This window comes from Diplotaxodon limnothrissa, linkage group LG5 (genome assembly GCF_057381915.1).
Source record: "Diplotaxodon limnothrissa isolate DT_005_m linkage group LG5, D_limnothrissa_male_GT1.1, whole genome shotgun sequence".
Taxonomy (NCBI): Eukaryota; Metazoa; Chordata; class Actinopteri; order Cichliformes; family Cichlidae; genus Diplotaxodon; species Diplotaxodon limnothrissa.
Window position 1 is genome coordinate 30,790,407 of NC_140600.1, and position 22,097 is coordinate 30,812,503.

At 39.3% G+C, this 22,097-nt stretch overlaps 1 protein-coding gene across 2 annotated transcripts in view; it reads left to right on the forward strand.

Moving 5' to 3' along the window:
- Positions 1-6,884: 6,884 nt before the first annotated feature.
- The window catches only part of LOC146632597 (plasma membrane calcium-transporting ATPase 1-like), a 135,239-nt gene continuing 120,026 nt past the window's right edge, over positions 6,885-22,097 (forward strand). For both annotated transcript variants that reach the window (XM_085353395.1, XM_085353396.1), the window contains exon 1: positions 6,885-7,415. The gene's annotated coding sequence lies outside the window, so the exon portion shown is untranslated. The remainder of the gene's footprint in view (positions 7,416-22,097) is intronic.

Below are 22,097 nucleotides of genomic sequence, written 5' to 3' on the forward strand. Positions count from 1 at the left end.
TCCGTGTGCATGTATGTGGACCTGGGTCTGTATGCCACGGACTGTGAGTGGCAGAATGCATCCTACAGGTAAGAGTGACAGTCGCAGCTGGTCTGTGGATTCTGAAAGGTCTGTCAACTCACTCCCCTTTGATACAAAACCACAGTTAAGCTGACTGTTCGTGAGAGGACAAATTGACCCCTAGTTCACCAGGAAGGGGGGGGGAACCAAAAACCAACAGATACAAACTTGTCCTACAAGTTTTAATACTTTGTTTTTATTAACTAATCACTAAAATATCATCTTAACCCTCTTGTACCCTGCATCCCTTGTTACACCAGCACTTTACATGTCATCTCTCTCTCTCTTTGTCTTCAGCCAACAGTAGCACAGTTTTCAGCAGCATCCAGTTGGCAAACAGCACCAGAGGTGGTTGCTGGTAACCTGGGCCCCCGCTGATCCAGTATGGAGTTCTTCATGATTCACGTGTTTTGTTTGGGAACAGGACTAGAGGTACAGTGGATTGTGGCCCACCCATAGCTAGGTTACAACAATATTATCTACAATCGATAAGTAAATGTCAGGATTACCTGTTTTTTGACGTTATAGATGGACCACACAAAAAAATCAGAGCCTAATACTTATCGTATTTACAGATGCTGGACTTCCGATTAAAAGTTCTTCTTCCGCCTGTCCTGCCACTGCAGGATATATTGACCTTAGAATCACGGGTGTGTTGTGACAACAGTATGGTACAGAGGGGAGGTAAAGGACTGCAATGAATCAAGCAGGTAAGTCTTGACAAGGCACATTATTTCTATTTTAGTTATAGTTGAGGGGTCGGGTCTAACATCAACACTGACATGTTACAAGGTGTAATGAGCACCAGTATTATCAGACAATGTTTGAATTTATGGGGAGAATCTGAAGTCTGAAGTTCACTGCAAAAACTTTCAATTTCATATCCACATTTTAAAAAGTAAATAAATAAATAAAAATACTACCCCCTTTTGCAAGTATGTTTTCCTTTTATGACACTCCAACAGTCTGAACCAACAGTGTCCAGCTTTGATTTATGGAGAGCTAACAGCAGGACGATCAGTGGCAGTTTGACTTCCAGTAAAACACTCCACTCACTGATATCACTTATTGAGATTTATTAAATAAAAATCTGCACCTTTTTTTTTTAAGTTTTAAAAACATTTTGAGACAACCCGCTCCAAGCCCTTTGAGTTTACTAAACTGAGGTGTGACCTGTTGTATCAACTACATCCACCATGAACTCTGCGTCCTGACACAAAGCTCAGTAACTTGTACTGTAGTTACAGCAAGAAGACACTTCTGAGTTTGGGCAACATGAAAATATCTATCTTCAACACCACAGTATCTTAAGAGGAGGGGGTCTTTATTGGCCCACTGATACATAAATGTAGAGCATAATCTGATAGCATTGTTTTGTTGCAGTGACATAACGATCCAGACCATACCAACAGAGATCAGCAAAGAAATTCACTAAATGATGGATTTCCAGTCCTATAAGCACATGTATTTAGCTCTCAACTCTAAAGGTACGAGGTAGGTGCTATTCCTATCCAGAGCTCCTTGCTGCTATACTTTGGAACCACTTCACTTTCACTATGGAGCAACTTCTATGACAAATTGACTCGACTTTAGTACTGAGAATCAGCCGTGGTCATTAAAGTTCTCTTCCCAAACCTAAATAGTGTTTTTCAGCAAAAGAGTCCAGAGTGACCATGCCAAAAACAGGGATGCCTCCAGAATCCCCGCCCCCATCCAGGTGGTGGCAGATCAGCTCAGGGGAGTGACCAGGAGCAACCCTGTTGTTGTTTGTTTATTTATTTATACATTTGCAGGGTTGTGCAAAGACAGTTCACTGAAACATCCTAAGAGATCTGAGGGACACCATATGTTGTAAATAAACTAAACTGTTGCTCCTGCCAGTTATCTATTTTGACCATGCTGAAAAGATGAAAGGGTGGAGTGTTAAGGTGCTGGCTAATTCTAGCAAATGAAGTAAGCATCTATTAACTGTATGGATGCAAAGCACAAACACGGACTGGATTGCATCAGTGCAAGAACATGAATGGATGAACAGATGGGGAAGAATAATGACAGCTGCCAATAAACAATAATATAAGAGAACTTATTGTAATTTTGGACTTTATTAAAGTAAAATGATAAAAGCGGATCGACTGAGCTAACTGTCAAACTGTTAATGCTAAGATAAAAAATTCTGATATAAAGAAATTTGGATATGCATTCTAAGTACATTGGCATCCATTACTGGTGCATATTATTGTGCTATATGTGCATTGTGGTGTGTGGATTTTATTGTATATTCCATATCTGCCATGTTAAAGCTTTGTAATTTGATGCTATTAACTGTTTTGAGTGTCTTATACTATATCATGCTATCTTTTCCCCAAATCGTTTCTGGCATCAACACCAGAATAGAAGGATAAGGTCACCCCCTCCAAATGCTGATAATGTTAAGTTCAGAATTTTGCTTTTACTTTTTTATTATACTGTACATGCATTGCACTCTAAAGAATCCTTGTAAAATGACATGCCATGTTACTTTTTTGTCATTTTACTTCAGCCAACATAAAAGAAATATTAAACTGGTATTATTATTAATTCATTATAATATTTTTAACATAATGGTGATGAATCTGGTTGGAGGACTCCTTGTGAATTTTTGAGCCTCAAACAGACTCTGTAATAGCTACTGCTCACCAGCAGTTCATTCATCTGTCTGTGGTCAGCCAGATGACACTAGTTGCTGCTAGTCGCTTCCAGTCTGGACGCCTGTTATACCAACGCTGCGAATGGCCTTTTCAATTCTTGTTGACATGAAACACAAAGAAATCTCTGAAACTGTAAGATGTGGCATGTGTTAGTTTACAGCTTGTTTCTACAGCCCACCAAATCAACATTCAAGATCAATGCCTAATTACTAATTGACATAATAAGCTTATTATTTATGTTAGAATGAATACATAATGTCATAATATTATTAGATGTCTTCCTATATTTTTCCACAGAGTATTGAAGTCAAATATTACTAAATGGTATGCTCATAAACTTCTTGGAAAAAACAAAGGTTATACGGTGTTTCAAGTGTAAATTGAGACTAATAAAACCAACGTCTCACAAATGCACACAGTAAGGATGAGATAGGGACTGGTGAGGACTTTGAACATTTCTGCAACTCTCTTTCATCTGCAGTCAGTTTTTTATCTAAAGTGAGGCAGTGTAATGTGCTGTTAAATGGCAGCTTTAACCACCTCTCTGCCTCTCTGTCATTAGCATAGCGTAGGAGGAAGAGCTGATTGAGTGGCCAGTTGGCAGTCAGAGAGAAATTTCTTTTCAGAATCTTTGTTCAAGTTCTGCATTTGCACGAGTAAAATAAATAAATAAATTACCATCTCATCAACATCCACCTCCACCTCTGATTTATAATGATGTGGTCTCTGATTTTTTTTTCATATCTCCATATTAAACAGATGTGCACAGGAGCTTGGAGGCTTAAATAAATCATTTTCAGGGAAGAACTTCAATAGATTTTACCCAGAACTAAACACAACAAAGAGAATGAAACCCAACCAAACCCCCATAATAAAGGAACAGATGACGCAAGAACAATTCAGTAGACTGCTATTTCAAGCAGACCCTTTGTTGATTGTTGGAGATTCAATTAAATTCAAGACAGATTAAATTTAATGTCTTTTAACTGAACATAAATCAAAAGAAGTGCCCAACCAGAGGGTCAAGACTCCTCTTGGAAGTCCCCAAATAAATCTGAGTAAAAAAAATATAACTACTACTCAATAATATTGGCTTTTTCTAACTTTTCTCCATAAATTTTTATTTCATTCACCAATTCATCTTGTACTTGTACTATGTCTGGGTCTCAGGGACAGATGTCCAGACCTCCCTCTTCCAAGATGGTCATACCCAAAACACCTCACCAAAGAGGTACCTTTGTCATGTTTTAATCTTTAATTTTACTTTAAAAATATTCATAATAATAAAAAGTACCATCCATCTACCAACCTGTCCAGTTCAAGGTCACAGGAGGGCTATCACAGTCATGGGTTGAGAGGTGGACAGGTTGCTAATGTGTTGCAGCATCCACTTTCTTATTGTTTGTATTTACTACAAGGTAACAAAACTCAGGAACTTAATGTAACACTTCTATCCATCCATTCTCTTCCGCTTATTCTTGTCAGGGTGAAAAAGTTATGAAACTTAATTGATGTTAAAATAAATGTCCTGAGAAAGGTTTTAAAGTATTTTACCATGGATCTTCTTTGTCTTCAGCACAGTGGTTAGATCATGGTTACAAGGGTGGAGTTGTTTAGACTCTTGGGTGTGTCCAACAGATGGACACAATATGATGTAATCTGATAACTGTGGTTCAATTCACTTCAGTTTTATTTGTATAGTACCAAATCACAAAAACAGTTTCCTCAAGAATGTCCTTTACAAGTTACAAGTTAAAACCCTACAATAATAATAAAGAGAAAACAGAAAACCTCAACAATCAGATCATGTCCTATGAGCAAGTGTTTTGGTGAGAGTGGAAAGGAAAAACTCCCTTTTAACAGGAAAAAAAACCAGGAAGAAACCTCCAGAAGAACAAGGCTCAGAGCAGTCATCTAATGCAGTTTCCCAACCACTGTGTGTGAAATGATCAGGTGTGCTGTGGAAGATTATCTGGTTCCACCTGATTAGTACTCGCGATTGTGAGTAACGCACAGAACAATTACATTCTCTTCCACTAGAGGGCAGTACAGCTACCTGCTCTAATTAAATGGGTTGCCAATCGCCCGTAAAACAGAAGAAGACGAAGAAGAAATTACATACTAGTCATGCTGTTGGAAGTCGCAGCATGAAATAGCAATAGATAAATATTTGAAAAGAAAAAGTAGTCAATCTGAACTGGGTCCTGCAGAAAGTTCCGACCCAGATGAAGGCCCTAGCATGAGTAGTGGTCAGAAGAAAGCAAAAAATATATATTGTGGACCAGTGTTGGTCAAGTTACTTGAAAAAAGTAATTAGTTACTAAAGTTTTTCCTTTATTGAAAAAAATTAATCCCGTTACTTTACTGATTACTTATTTTCAAAAGTAATTAGTTACTTTTCAAAAACATGATACACAACCTGAATACATAAAAAAGCAATAGACCTTTCAGGCCAATTCTATTTTTTATGCATAATCCATCATATAAAATTGAATCAAATGGAAAGCCTTTTTCTAAAAATTGTTTTATTAGTTTTAATATTATAATTTTTTTTAACGTCATTGTCATGAGACACTCTCACAAACAAAATCATGACAGTTTAGTAACGCAGTAACACAGCGTGCTTACAGGAAAGTAAAAGTAATCTAATGTCTTTTTTTACAATAGTAATCCCTTACATTACTCATTACTTGAAAAAGTAATCGGATTACAGTAACGTGTTACTTGTAATGCACTACTGCCCATTTCTGTTGTGGACAAACCGAGTCAATTTCACTATACCTGGTGCATGGGGAAAAATTATCAATATGCTTTTTGTGACATTTTTGTTTGGTGGTGTGCCGTGTGATTTTTCTAACGTGAAATAGCTCCAAAAGGTTGGGAAACACTGATTGAGAGTGACAGGATGGACAGGATAAAGACTAGCTGTGGAAGATAGCCAGAGATTAATAATAAATAATGATTAAATGCAATGTGGAAAAGGTGATTGAAGAAGAAACACTTAAATAAGTTTTTAAATATTTCCATAAATGGTAAATGGCAAATACTATTCAATGCCTAACTAAAGAAAATACAGAAAACATCCAGTTTAACATCACAGGAGGGCTGGAGCCTCTCCCAGCTGTCACTGAGGAAGAGGCTGGATACACTCTGGACAGGCTGCCAGTCAGTTGGTAGGCATAATGGGTAAATGATAAATTTTATCAGATTATATCAATCACTTTTATAATTTTATATTAAAAAAATATGATTTTCATCTTTGAATTGTACTTTACCTTTAAAACACTTTTTAAAGTAAAAAGATTACAATTTTATTAATTAATAATAAGATCTCAGATTTAATCTAGAATTTTCAAAAAAGAAAAAAAAGTTTTACATTACAACTGGTGTTTTCCATTAATTTCCCCCCAACCTTTGTGACAAAATAAGCGAATACAAAAAAAGAGGTAAAGGGGGGTAATTCATGAAGAAACTTAAAAATATTCTGAGTTTATCCTGAAACTTTAGCCTTGAATTATTTTGGAATTGATATGATGGCTTCAAATGCACACCAGTATAGTGATTATTTAATATGACTTTTGTTGTGGATTTTGCCTCAAACTATACTTCTTCTAAAAAAAGGGGAAAAAAAAATCATATTTTGGCTTTATTATTTTTTGATTCAAATTATTACTGTTTAGTAACAATTTTTTATTTTTATTTATATATTTATTTATTTTTTACCAAAATAGACTTTTTGGTAAAAATTTGACTTTTTCTTGAATCAGGGCAGGGTTTTCTGAAAACGTGAAGTAACTATGGCTTTAGTCTTTAAAAAGCTTTATCTCAAAATTAGTCTGACAACAGTTTTTCTAAACGTACTATCTTAAACGATTTGTTTGGCTGAAAAGAGACTCCATACATCGCTCCGGGATAGATCCAGATCTGGATTTTTTTTCTCCCCCCCCCCTTGAGTTTCCAGACTGCATCTGTGGCCCGGGGCTGTTCTCGAGAGCAGGGCTCTGTTTCTGCCTTGTTACCTAATTAATTCATAGATCCACCTTAAAAACAGGGCAATCCCGGTCTGGTCCCTCCCCCCTGCTCGCCACCACAAGCTCACCTCCTTCTCTTTCAGTTTCCCAGCTTGGCAGGAAAAGATCTGATCCGGACTTTTGGTGTTTCCTCTGGTCTGGTTGAGTGTGCCGGACCCCCCCTCCAGTTCCACCCACCGCTAAGCAACACAAACACACCACCAGTCCTCATTTTCTGGATCTGCTCTTTGTTAACAGAGCCTTTTCCCTCCTCTGCTTTTATTCCAGGAGAGGGAGAGAGTGAGTGAGCGAGAGAAAAAGAGAGGGAGAGAGGGTGAGTTTATCTTCTCCTTTTAAAGGATTCGTTTCTGACTGAATCTGGATCTGGTTTGTTTTCCTTGCTCGGGGCTGCCGCCACCACTGCAGGAACAGAGCTGGTGCCCCTACTGATGTATTTAAAAACGGTTTAAACGTCAGGAACGGTTCAAGGTTTTATCCACCAACCACCACCCGGCCTGTCAGTCATTTTTTTCGCCACTGCAGTTTTCAAGTTGGAGCTCTGCTGGGAAATGGACAAACCCCTCTAAACTAAAGACGCTTCCCAACCGTTCCGACTCAGCCACAGGACGTGATTTGGACGAAGATCCACGGAGTGGAGGTAACGTCTAATCTCAGTGTTTTTTTGCTTCTTAATTAAACTTAACTCACCACGAGTCTGTACAATCTTTCAATTCACTTGTGGCTGAAAGCCAAGAAAGGCTCGCTTAGTCTGTCGGAGACCGTGAAAGTGACATTTTGCTGTGTTTTAAGGGGTCTGTCGTGCCCCCCCCCAAGTTGTCCGCACTGCTCAGCATCCGGGTAACGTTCATAACTGCCGTTTCTTTACCTTGACACCCAATTATTAGCAACTACAGGGAGATTTTTGGGATTTTCCACAGGTGTGAACGCACAATTATCCCAGTCCGACGCACTTTAATACGCATCTTGGCGTATTTTCCTCCCTAATAGCAACAGTGTCTCTCAGAAACCCCGAGTTACGGTTTCTGTCTCTTTCACCTCGCCAAACGTCCCGGCTGTTAGCTAGGTTACAGCCCCGATACGTGCCGTTCCCTCCCTGCAGTCAACGCAGTCGGGTCTTCATTCATAATGCGGACTTTAAAATCCAACTTAAAACGCTTTTCGACAAACTAAAATACCCATAAAGCATACACTGTGATATTGTGCAATAGTTTCTAATCAGACACCTGTAAAATTTACAGACGATGACTCACTTTTGGTGAAAAAAACCAACTTTTGAACTGGATACGCACTGCTAGTTAGTTTGCCGCCTGCCAAAGTAAGGAGCCTGCTGGTAAAAGTTGTTATTTTATTCTGAATATTACATTTTTACGTGTCATTGGGGTATGCCGAATTGAAGGGTTGTTTCTAAAAGGTCTGTAAATTGTTATTAATGGCTACAAAATTGCGTTTTCACAAACCCAACAAGGAGATGTAGATCAAAAAGAGCAGATTCTTAATGGCGCTCTGGTGCCAGGTCTCCCCGGGCGACAGCGAGGCACGTATCTGCTGGTGCATTGGCTGCGAGGCAGGAATCAGACCGCCCGCGGATGTCTCCGGGCGCCTGGAAACAATTTGTTAACAGTCTCTGGCTTGAGTGTGTTGCTTTCCGAGTGATATTTCCAGTGGTAACCGGAAAAGGCGCCTTTTACCATCAGAAAAAACACAGGACCTGTGGTAAGTTGGTTAAAAACAGCTCTCTGAGCAGCGAGCGTTGGTTGCTGCGGTTGTTTGTCCCTGTTGTGATATTAATTGTGTATATTTCTGTATCACTGTGGTGTCCTCACACTGTTGACACGAATGTGGCGCCTTCAGGATGAGCTTGTTAAGCTTGTTGGAGTGGTTCCCCCATATTTAGCACTCGCACTGTAAATACTACTTCTGCGTTTTCAAGGTTGCCGGTATTGAACAAGGGTGGAAAAATCGTTACCGACTGCGCTTTATTTTAATTAAGGAAGGACCATCCTTACGTCATCGGCTTATTTGGGCGGATGAGGAGGAGCAGCAGCAGTTCTGCTTCTTTTTCCTCTCTTCTCATTTCATCCATCTCCACCTTCTCCTCCTCCTCCCCTCTGTAGCTGGGTGTGTCCTGCCTTATTGCGTTAGAAAGGAGGGGGGATCCCGCATCTTGGCTCATGAGGTGACTCCTCCTCAGCTTGTGACCTCCAAAAGAGGGCATTGCTCCTTCTGATTTCTGCTGCTGCAAATTATCGGAACATAGAGGGTTTTTGCAAAATGAAATTAGTAGAAAGGGAAACTTTGAAGACTCTTTGCTGAAAAGGGTTGAATTATAAGTATGACAGCAATGACTTTGCTGTTTGCTTGATTCTAAAGGGAAAATGGCTAGTTTTTTGTATTCCACCGAAGTCTGTACAGTTTATCTAGGTTTGGAATGAAATCTGACTATGTGGCTTCCAACCATTATGATAACACCAAGCAAACATTTCAAATTTGAATAACCGTTGTCTCTCAATTCTGGTTAAAGATTTTAACTAGTCCTCCATTCACAAGCACAGCAGGTAGCACTGCCTATTTGGTTTGGCATATTTTGACACCAGATGCTCTTCCTGGCAACCTTGAAAGGTTTTGTGTCTCCCCCCTAGGGCTAGAGAAGGGATCATTTTCTTGTCAGGCAAATGCATTGAGCCACTTTTTTAAGGTCTCGCTTTTGTTTAAACAAGGTTTTGAAAATGACAGTTGAACAAGGGTCGTCTGTTGGACGTACCTCCTTATCACCTAGATGTTCTGGTTGGACTTTCTAACAAATTAAGTCTCTGATAAGGAACTGTTGTATATTATCCTTTTATTTATGGACTACAACAACATAACAAATTTAAAAAAAAAAAAAATACTATGAGGGAAACTCAAACTCCTGACCTTTTGACACTGCCAAACTGCCTACTGGCTGTCTTTTCTAGTCAACATCTAGCCTTGGATCAAGCATGGCTCCAAAATAAAGGTTGTGCCAATGTTGGAGACAAACATTTACTGTCTGCTAGGCTTAGTCAAAGGAGCTTGCAAAGAAAGGCGTCTGGACTTCTTTAAATTACTTGAAGACGTTTCACCTCTCATCTGAGAAGCTTCTTCAGTTCTAAGGTCAAATGGTGGAGAGTCCCAGATATATACCTAGTGGGAGTAACCCCCCACAGAGGGACAATAGGACCCCCTAATGATCCTCTAATCGCCTGAGCCAAGGTGTGAAACTGGGTGCGGGTCCCAATCAGCCGGAGTTTCGGGTGAGTTCATTGTGAAACCTGGCCCCACCTTATCATGCGAATTCCTGAGATCAGATGGCCCAGGATGTGAGTGGGCGTTAAGGCGTCTGGGAAGGGATCTCAAAACTGGATTATAGATGGAAGAGAGTTGGTGTCGTAAACCACCGCCTCTGTTCAAAGATGGTCGCTCACAGTGGACATAGATGGCTTCTTTCACTCCTCTTTCAAACCATCTGTCCTCTCTGTCCAAAATGTGAACATTGGCATCCTAGAAAGAGTGTCCTTTATCCTTAAGATGCAGATGGACTGCTGAGTCTTGTCCTGTGGAGGTGGCTCTTCTGTGTTGTGCCATGCGCTTGTGAAGTGGCTGTTTGGTCTCTCCAATGTAGAGGTCTGAGCATTCCTTGCTGCACTGTACCGCATACACCACATTGTTAAGTCTGTGTTTTGGCGTTTTGTCTTTCGGGTGAACCAGTTTTTGTCTGAGCGTGTTGCTGGGTCTGAAATGCACCGGGATGTCATGCTTGGAGAAAACTCTCCTGTGTTTTTCTGATACACCGGCTACATAGGGGATGACAATGTTGTTGCGTCTGTCCTTCTTATCCTCCCTCGCTGGTGTCTGGTCTTCTTTTCTGTGCCTCTTTGCTGACTTTAAGAACGCCCATTTAGGATAGAAGCATGTTTTGAGGGCTTCCTTTACATGTGTGTGTTCCTTCTCTCTGGCTGATTGGGACCCACACCCAGTTTCACACCTTGGCTCAGGCGATTAGAGGATCATCAGGGGGTCCTTTTGTCCCTCTGTGGGGGGTTACTCCCACTAGGTTTATATCTGGGACTCTCCACCATTTGACCTTAGAACTGAAGAAGCTTCTCGGATGAGAGGGGAAACGTCTTCAAGTAATTTAAAGAAGTCCAGACGCCTTTCTTTGCAAGCTCCTTTGACTACGATGACCTGGATGACTGAGAACCTTCACAGACATATCTGCTAGGCTTACTTTTTCTTGCCTGGGTGTCTTTGTTAGACGTTACAGCAAAGTAAAGTTTATGTTAAACCACTGTTTTATGTTGGTGTCTTGGTTGATATGTGGTTCCAGAATGAAAGTTGAAGACAAAATTTTGCCATCTCTTGCGTGTTATCTTATCAACATCATCTGGACATCCCTGTTGGAAACCCAGCAAACATGGTCAAAAAGCTAAGCTGGTGGTAAACTGGTGATTCTAAATTGTTTGTAGGTGTTAAATGAATGGTAGCATGAATAGTTGTCTGTCTCTGTGTCAGCCTGGAGGCAGGGTCCAGGAAGTACCCATCTTCTTGCCTTTCTTGTGATGGACTCTAGCCCTCCCCGCAACCCTGAATTGGATAAGCAGAAGAAAATGGATGAATGGTCAAGAGAGAGGTCAAGAGTTTGAGTCGGATTTATGGCGTGTTTTCAAGACTAGACATCAAGAAAAGATGGACAGCCAATGGTTATTCAATGTCAAAATGTTTTGGGAAGTCGATGAAAGAATTGTTTTATATTAATCTTAATTGAGTAGAAGAAAATGTGACAGAAAACGTTATAATTCAAGATGAGCATAAGAATGCCAGGAAAAACTCCTAAGGACACCCCTGTGTTCACATCATAGGGTCTATAAGGACCCCTTCAATTCACCATACAACAGATGAGACAGGATTCACGCCTAGTTATACATAAGTGGCTTAAAAGTAATGATGATATTTTTAAAAATGGCCATCTGGTAATACTACTCTATATCTATGGAGTAGATGTTATGCGGGTACCTTTTTACAGTCATTTGGTAATCAAATTAGTTGCAAGTCAGTGAATTAGTTGACTAACTAACAAAACATGTTCATTGAATGTCTTCACTGGATAGATCAATGCTATTTCCATGTATAACAATGGTCGTATTAGACCATCTCGTACAGTTTACAGGATTATTTAGATTTCTCATTAAGTGGTTCAAATGAAGTGGTCCTGCCACACCTACGTTGGTGCATCTTGATATTATTTGTTGCTAAACCTTAACAGCAGCATCACTGATTTTTGCCGCTGAAGGTTAACGCTGTATTTTTGGATAAATAAATTATGAGGTTAAATGGGCGCTGTTTCAGGCAAGGTGGCCTACATCTGATCGAACTAGAACTGAACAGATTAGTTGATTGATCGCTTATATCACTCTAAACTGCTTTGGGTGTCAAGCTGCAGGCTAGACAAATCACCCCAGGCTGTGATTAAACTGTGATGGACATTTTCACTGTTTTCTCACATTATCTATACTCATCAGTTAATTGGGAAACAAATGAACCTCGTTTTCATAATTTTACGATAATTTTAGAAATGTGTCAGGTATGTGAGAGACAGGCAACCTGTTCTGGTAAGTCCAGTGGCAGTTTTATGTGTAAATTGGACTGTTGCCTTTATTGTAGTGGCAGATTGGTTGTAAAGCACTTGGCTGAAACTGTTCTGACTATGATTTCAGTATCTGATGATACTGACGTGTCATGGATTTACTTTAGTGCTTCCCACACACAGATCTTACCTGCAGGACTGGCCAAGAAAATAAAATGATTTGTCTTCACTTTTTGTACCTGAAGATTGCACCGTTAGGCTGACCATCACTCAATCCACATAACACCAAACTCCCTCTCTTCTCCTGGGAATTGGGACCCACAAGAAGGCAAACCTATGGTGCAGGAACAGTTATTTATAGTGGAAAAGTTTTTAATGACCAAAAACTCTGCTCAAGAAAAGAGATTTCTATTGAATTAGCTGATGCAGCATCTCACCCCAGTCAAAAGGTTTTTACATTTTATCTTTTTTCTTTAGTACATTACATTATTTCATTATCAGCATACATCAGATACGACTTGCTGGGTTTTTCCTGCGTATAAAGTATTTTGTCCTTCCGCCACAGAAAACTCTGAGATACAGAAAAATCCAACATGGTGATGTTTTTGAGGCAGAATTAAAATCCATTTCTTTGCGTCTTTGAAACCCTTTTCCTCATGTTTTTTCTGTTTTACAAACTAAGTGTCATCTTAGTAATGTCACAGCTGTTCAGGCTTTTGCTAAGTTCATGTAAAATAAAGGCATTCGTCTAATTTTTATTTCAGCTACAGTTGTGGCTTGCAGTGACTATTAAAACAAGATAATCTATATAAAACAAATTAAGATATAATTAAAATCCAATTTTAAAAGAAGAAGTAGAAAAAATATGTACAGTTTTTTCAAAGTCTTAGAATAATTATTTTTAAATAACCATCATCTCAATAATTACCAGAGTAATTATTAGGGGTGCAACGATACTCGTATCGATATTGAACCGATCGATACAGTGCTTTCGGTTCGGTACACATATTTATCAAACAATACAACATTTTTTATTTATTTTATCAACTTTTCTTCTGACGATGTTGTCTGTGTTGAGCGCTCAAATCAAATCAAATCACTTTTATTGTCACATCACATGTGCAGGCACACTGGCACAGCACATGCGAGTGAAATTCTTGTGTGCGAGCCCCACAAGCAACAGAGATGTGCAAACACAACAACACAAACGAGCAAAATACAAGAATGGCCAACCTGAAACTAATAAATATATGGACTACTCCGCCTAGGCTGCACTGTCGAGTGCAGATCCACTGAGCGCAGTGCAAGCTAGCAAGACAGAAGCTAAGCTCGTTGCAACATGGCAACTACCTCAACGCTACCCGAAATTGAACCTCCCCCACTCTCATTCAGATCTGGCGTTTGGAACTATCTTGGTTTTCATGTGAAGCATGACCCTGATGGTAAGCGCGTCATGGACTAAAGTAAAACAGTATGTCGGATGTGCCACGCAATTCTCAATTTGTGGGAACTAGTGCGGTAGCGCAGTTAGCTTGTTAACGTGTTGACGCCGTCCAGCCCCAAGCACGGGGCGATCCGCGGTAACTTGTTAACGGAGATTTGCCGTGTTGTGGCGTTAATGTCATTTTAACGAGATTAACGCTGACAGCACTAGTGGGAACACAACGAATATGATAGCCCATTTACTCCGACATCATACTAGTGCAAAGACAAGTGGAAGCAGACAAAACCAACAAGCACACATGCTACAAACTTTACCCGAGTCATTTAGACAGCCGTTAGCACGTGATTCTCCTTATGGGGACCTGATATGTTTATATGCTGCTGAGAATATAGCCCAGAAGAAGCGTATAGTATAGCTTTTATTTTGGAAAGAGCCATTTCTCTGTAATAAACTCGCTTTTGTATTGTTGTATCGTTGCACCCCTAGTAATTATGATTGTTTTTCTTCTCCCTTAATGGAGCAGGCCTCATACTGCGCTGCTATTTATTTGGTGATGCATTTTAAGAGCAGATCACATTCAAAATTAGGATCTTTGTTGCCCAGCCTTATTTAAATAATCTCCTGAATAGATTTCTTGGTTATAACGGTGTATTACAGAGCCATGTAATGGGTGCTACTGCAGCAGGGGGTGTATATCTCTTGCCTTTCTGTAACAGACAGGTGGAGCCAGTTGTGCTCTAAAGCAATACAAAGTAGCTATATTACATGCAGTTGAAGTGATGTTAATAAAAATGTCTAAAAATAAAGTACGTTGTAAATTCCAGCTCTCATGCTGATCATTATTATCTCACCAACCTCGACCTCGTCCCCACTGAAGACACACGGTCACGCCTACCTGCAGACAGTCGAGTGTTCTGTATCTGTCTCAAGCTGCTGCCGTCGTCCTGATGACCACAAGAGACGACGGATGCTGACTCAGTGCGTCTGTCATTTGAACGGCCTGCATGAGGCTCTAGCTCCTTTAGCCTAAGAAGAATTAACCAAGGCTGTGGTCAAAAAGTCCAAAAAGTAACCCCGTGTCTTTGTCTAATCACTTTTCCTTGACCTTGATGCCGTTTTCCATCAATGCGAGAGAGAATTTAAGGACTTGGGAAATGGGAACCACAATGCACAAAAGATTCATAAGATTTAGCTTCAGAATACACAGGATTTACAGGTGGGTTTAACATGGCTGAAGGTGAAGGTTCAAAACACATCCTAGCTTATACAAAAACACACTAATATTTATTGAACAACACCATCAACATAACATTGACAACGCTGTTTACGGATTGTTCGCAGGCATATTCTTTGCTAAAAGTGGTAATAAAAAAAGCAGTATAGGTATTCAAAGAATTTAACCAGCTTTTTTTATGGCCACGCAGATGCTTTCCGGTCGTGTCAGTCAGTTAAAAGCATGTTATAGATTCCATGTCTGTGAGTCTGCTTGGCTCTGGTTGAGTCAGAGGGATATGAATTTCATAATCAGGCCTGATTTAAACTTCTGCAGTGATTTACTTGTAGAGCCTAAAATGTAACCGATTTAAGTGGCCGCCGTTGCTGTCAACATTTCTCGTGCGAGGTGCATTGTGTTAATTACCGTGTGGTTGTGTCCCTATGTTTTATGTGGGGTACCAGCTGATAGAAACAAATAAAATGCTGCAATGCTGGTATATTCCCTTGTATCCATTTTGATAGTTTCAGCAATCTCCCTCCATGAATTTAGATTTTTTTTTTTTTTAATTATTACTCCTTATATTTAAATTGATGAAGGGTATTCTTAAAATGAAAAACTGCAGTGTAAGAGTAGCTGGATATATACAGGCTGTGAGTTGTGAGCTGTGTCGACGCCACAGTTTGCGGTTACAACTTAGCTAGATTCCCCACTGAAGCATAAATGTCCAGTCAGATGGCAACTCAGAAGCGGAGACTTCACATTACAATGTAGCAACTAGTCAGACTTCTAAGAAGTATAACAGCACTGCCTACTCATCCGTGTCTGCAGCAGAGTGTAATTGCTCCTTCCATAACAGTTCTTAAGAAGACTATTTAACAGCACCACATGCAGCACATAGCTGGTATCTTTGTTGTGAAAAATTAAATTGTTATTAACATTAATAGTTCAGGGGCAGGCTGAAGGTTTCATCATTCAATTAATGTTTGTTTTAGGTTGGATATTGAATATCAGACAGTAAATGTAAAGAGGTGTGACTCGTATAGTGGCCGGATATATATTTATATTAATTTTAACCAATGTCCGTTCTGTATGGAAGAGCGGCTCTAGCATGTGTTTTTATTTTTGTTCCATTTGGTAGATTGCTGTAAATCAGCGCTTCTCCACCAAGTGGACGGAAAAGAGGAGCTGGTGCTTTATTCTGCGTCTGTGTAGTTGTTGAAGTACCAAGTAAAACTGCCATACATGTTGTTGTGTGGTACATGCTGTCTTACTGCCGAACTTTGAACCGCTGGGTGTTCATTCTTCTGTATGTTAAAGTTGCTGTTTGTGCTGAAAATACTTTTTAAAAATGTATTGCCTTTTTTATTACATTTTCTTAGCGGAGCTCCGCTTCCTTTCAGCTTCCTTTCAAGTATTAAAATAATACAAATATATATCTCATCTCATCTTTTGACTCGGTTTGGAAATTATTTGAACAAACTAACTCTTTTATTGCTTTCAGGTTGTTTTTATCTTGGAGCTTTTATTTTCTTGTCTGACATTTTATAGTGTTTAGACTTTTTATTGTAAAATGTAATTTCAGCTTTTTACCATTGACACTGGTACGAAGTTTGTGATGATCTGTTCTTCAAAAGAAAGGCTCTTTTATGGGTAAAATCCATTATCGTGTGTGTGTGTGTGTGTGTGTGTGTTTTGGAATCAACCAATTGTCATTATATAAAACAACTATCAATCTAAAGACATCAACTCTGGGATATTATCATTGTCATTTTTCTCATTTTTGATACAGGAAATCATTCTATCACATTAAAGTACTTTACTGCACATAAATTAAGAAAATGCAATAATTTACATATTGCTGTTTTGCTGTTACAAGGAGACATATAAAGGCATCAGTCTATTGTTAAAAAAAAAAAAAAAAAGTATAGCAACATCTTCAAAGGTGGACATGTTTATACTGTCACTGTCATGACACCATCCACCTCACAACCTGTGGAGATTCATGCTCATGTAGCAGTCGGTATCATCCATGCCTGTTGCATCCAAAAACACCATCCATTACACTTGTATGGACGTGGTTTTAAGATTTAGTGAAATGTGGAAACCCCTCTGCAGGCGGAGTCCCTGCCTGTAAGACAGACCCTGCAGCGCTCACTTTGTCTCTTATGTAAGTTCACATCAAAAATTAATGAATGCAGTGCAGCTTTGAGAAGCTCAGGCCTATATTTAAGATATGCATGCTCTCTGCTCTGCAGAGCCTCAGTGATTGTGGTTATAATAGAGCCAATGGCCTTTATCATTTTTTCATATCCCTGCTGGCAAAAAAAAGAGGTCATCCCACTGTAATAAAGAACTGCTGAACTATGACTGCATGCTATCCATTTTATTCAATTGTAAAATATTTAAGCAGGAAATCCTCACTCAGGCAGCAGTACCCATGAGCTGCAGATACAAAATACGCCACGAATTGGAGGTTAACAAACTGAAATTATGAATAACATGAGAGCTCAAGCCCTTGAAAAGGGCTCAAATGTTCTTTTTTTGTTTCTAGTGTGTCTCACAAAGGGAGTCTTTGTGGTTGACTTGCATGCTCATGGTTGGGGTTAGTGTAATATTTGCATTAGCTCACATTTTTATTTGAAATTGAATCAAATAACAAGATACACTCAAATGTACCAAAAAGTGCATTTCATCTCATGAACTCTTGAGGCTGGTTCCAAAAGTGATTCAATCCCCATAGACTCCTGTGTTTCCCAGCTTTGAAAAGAACATGTTGATGAATTCATTAAACTGAATTTCAACACCAAGTTTATTAGGGTTGCCACGATTAGTCGACTAGTCACGATTACGTCGACTATCAAAATCGTCGATCACAAATTTAATAGTCGACGCCTCATTTAAAGCCTTGTGAGATCCTGAAAGACAGGAATAAGTAGTAGGATTTCAGAGTGTAATAACGGACTGAAAAAGAAGATGGCAGCACTGACTGCACAAGGATGCCAGCTGCCGTTAAACCCCGAAGAAGAAGAAGCAACTCCGGTATCGTAGCTGTGTCCAAATTCAGGAACCGCATCCTTCGGAGGCAGCATTTGAAGCCTGTCCAAATTCGAAGACTTCTGCAAATGCAGCCGACAAACGCATCCTACTTTTCCCCTGATTTGAAGGATGGGTCGGGCGTATGACCAAACCTATCCCAGAATTCATTGCACAGCTCAGCCAATTCCTGTTTCCAACAATGGCGGTAGCTACTTAGTTTTAATATTACTTTTATTACTCTTTCTAGGTCACAAAATAAACTTTTAACATGTTTTCAGGAAATAATGTAGCTGTGTAAAGTTCAAATATCTGTTCGGTTCGGTCACATATTTGTAAAAGTGCTGCGACGTATTCGGAGACATATGTTAGGATAGCTAGCCGGGGTTCAAGGCTCACTAGAGCCGGTGAGAACAGTGGACTCCCGGTAAGTCGTTTTCAAACCCCCTGCGGTCTTTCGCTACTCAGGTTAAACATGATATATATATAAGTCACTTAGATAACTTAAAAATGTTATTGTTTGGCTTTTTCAGTCTTTTATTTGTTCCTAAGTAAATCTATTTGGCTGAGATCAAAGTTCGTTTTCACACAGCTGAATAAACGTCAAACAGAAAACTGATTAAACAGAAGTGTGAGATAGTAGAGAATTTACTCCAGTGTCCTGTTATATTTTAGATAGCAAGGAGCAGACGGCTGAGTTTATTAAACTCCACTGAGACAATCTGCAAAATTCATTAAAAGTTTAAACTATCATTTTTGGTTTATTTTTCGTTAGCACATACCTTAAACACTTCAAGCTGTAAGCTAATGATAGTTATATAAGCGCAGACGCATGCTGATGCAATAAACTACGTTTTACATCCAGTGGATGCATGATCTGATTAGTCAACTAATTGCAAAAATAATCGGTGACTAGTCGACTATCAAAATTAATTGTTTGCCTCACCCTAATATTTATGGTGTAGGTGGCTTTTGAGTAATTTTAATGAAAACCTCTGATGATCCAAGAAGTTAGTGCTCTATGTTTATTGCAATATTTTATCAGTCTGCTATTTAGCACTAATTAACAAGTATGTGTCTGCACATTGTATCCATATGGTTTATGGATACAGCTTGTAAACCACGTCTTCTATTTTTAGCTGATAATTTTTGCACTCAAACCTTTTTTTCCAAATTTGGTCACTTTTGGCTCCAAAAACAAAATAGTGGTGCCCAAAACTAACATTGGGGAATGCACTTTGAAAAGTGCACTAACCAGTGAGCTACATGCGTTTTTGTTTTTTGTTTTTTTTCTTTTAATCATTTAAATGTTTTCTGATCTGCTCCAAGATATACTGGACAAGCTCATTTCAAGGTCTGCAGGTTGCGTGAGCATTTTTTTTTTTTTTTTTTTACTTTCTAAAAATAATATCAAATGGATTAGAAAACATTTGGTTTCTTTAAGAAAAAACTGTTTGAATTCTGGAGGCACTGAAATACAAAGTTGAGATCCACTGCAAGTAATTTAATGGCGAAAACCCCCCAAAAAGTAGGCTAAATAAAATGTACGTTATGCAGAATCTATCATGAGCCTCACATTGGTGATAATTTGGTCTTTGTTTCAATCCAACTCACTTGCACCAGCAGCATGTGCAAGACATGGAAATATCAGACCTGTTCTTGTATGTTCAAGTGCAGGTAACCATAGCAACAGTACTGAAGCTTAAGGCTTCTTAGCGTTAGACTGGTGAAACTAGTCCAGTGGTAGAGATGACGGATTAAAGTGACTACAAACACTCTTCAAAGCATGAAGGAGGATTCAGCACAGTCGACCTTTGTTCCTCTGATCAGCGAACATGACAGAAGACGCAATAATGGACTCACAGTTGTCCAGAGAGAGCAAAAGCATGCAGCATTTTTCTTCTGAGGGCCAGACTGAATTGGATATAATAAATGAAGCGCCACACATTAAATGACTAAACAGACACATGAACACATACAGTCCTGAAATATGTTAAAATCCCCACGTTTTTGCAGACATAACAAAAACGTGGGGATTTTACACCTGGTAAAAAAAAAATCAAGAATTTTCAGTAAGAAACCTTTTTCAGTGTCTACAATTCATATCGATGCTTAATGTGTTTAAGGATAATTTTATTCATAATTATGATTTAATTAAAATTAATTTTTTAGCCTCTGTTTTAAATTTTGTAGGTAACTCAGATTTTCAATACGTTGCAGTACCACCACAGGCATCACTGAGCTTAGCATATGTTTACTATTTAATAACTCTTTTTTTGGGGGCGGGGAGATACAATGTCTTCCACATGCTATATTACTAGTCAGCCAAATATATTTTTCATTTAATTTTTTTTTTTTAACATCCATGATCAGTTTACTATTGGACAATCCCTTCTGTTATATTGAATGTTCATTCACTAGCTAGCTAGCTCCCATCTTGTGTTTACCCGTAGAGTTATCAGGTCACAGCTGTGGTGGTACCAAGACTCTCATCCCATGGTTCAACAGACTCTAGCTCCCAATATCTTGGACTGCAGTCCTTGTTTTTTCTTGGATATCGATTGTGACCAACTAACAAGGGTCATTCTTACCTGAACCTGCAGCATGCAGAGAACTGGTTGGCTATACAGAGGGCAGGAATTACAGCTGCAAACTGGAGTTCAAGGCATTAGAGTTTGCCTGCCAGATGAAACGTTGCAAAAAGACAGCTGATACCTGTTATTTATTATCACAAAGTATTGTATTTATTAATGTGTTTTGAAGGCTTGGGTGTACCTGCTTTTGCATGCTCCCTGCCCCAAGCTAAAACTTTTTACATTTTTTTTTATTTTGGGGACGTGTTAAATTCTCCCTTCAGGATGTCAGGGGGCCGGCATCTGGTCCACAGACCATATTTTGGCCATGTGTGAGTCTAGTATTGGATGGGAGTCTGCCTCCACCTCACTGCAGTGGGTTCACTGTCCACCTGCTTTATAGAAATATCCACACAGATGACATGGAGGCGTCAGCAGGATTGATGATTGTAACTGGACCGTCTGAGAGTGTCCTCCTGACACACACTTACATAACGCCTGCGTGTGGATGTGTGAGTGTGTGTGCTGCTTGGCAGGTGTTTAGTGGGTGGAGATGTGGGTGTTTGTGCATTTATGATAGACAGGAAGGTTTGAGCAGCAGGAGGAAAATTCAGAAACAGCATTTTTGTCAACACTCTTGAAATGAGCTCAACCAAAGAGTCAGTCTCAGTAGTTGGCAGAGTTCCTGAGATGTGATGAGCATTGCTATTTTATCAAATCTGCTCATCCAATGTAATTATGCTCAGCTTTCATCTCTTTAAAGTAACTAAAGTTATGAGTCAAATATTGAATTCGGATCGGTAATCACCTTTGTTTGTGCGTTACAGTTTATATTAGTGCCATAATAAACATCGGCAGCCTGTAGCCTGAACCAGAAAATTAGATGAGCAGGAGATGATATGAAGTGTTGATTAAATATGAATCAGATTCAAATAATGGAGGTCCTGATTCACACTGTGAAGCTGATAAGAAATTTATATTATACCCTTAGAAGTTAAACTGGGTGGTTCTCCTGATATTTATCTGATACGAAACAGCGCTCAGTGTCAGAGTCATGTTTCTGTTTGGCTGTAGAGACCGTTTTCACTGGACAACAACCAAAACTGTAATTTTAGCTGTTATGGAATCAACATTAATTATCTGCTGCTTGTTGAAGCTGCTGCTTTTGATGTTTGTCATGTTAATCAACAACCTCAGCGAGGGTCACAGCAGCTAAAATTAAGATGCCGCTACCTGCTGTGCATGCTTTTATTTTCTAATGCTTTAGTAATAAAAACATAATGATTGGTGATAAAAGGTTCATTTAAAGTCTGGAGTCAGAGCTGTTAGCTGCTAACAAATGCAGGATATATTTCACTAAACTCTTTTATGTGATGAACTTCCGGCAGCCTGGATAGTTAGAGGTTTTCATGGACAGTATGTGAGTAGAAGACTACTAATCGAGGCCATGA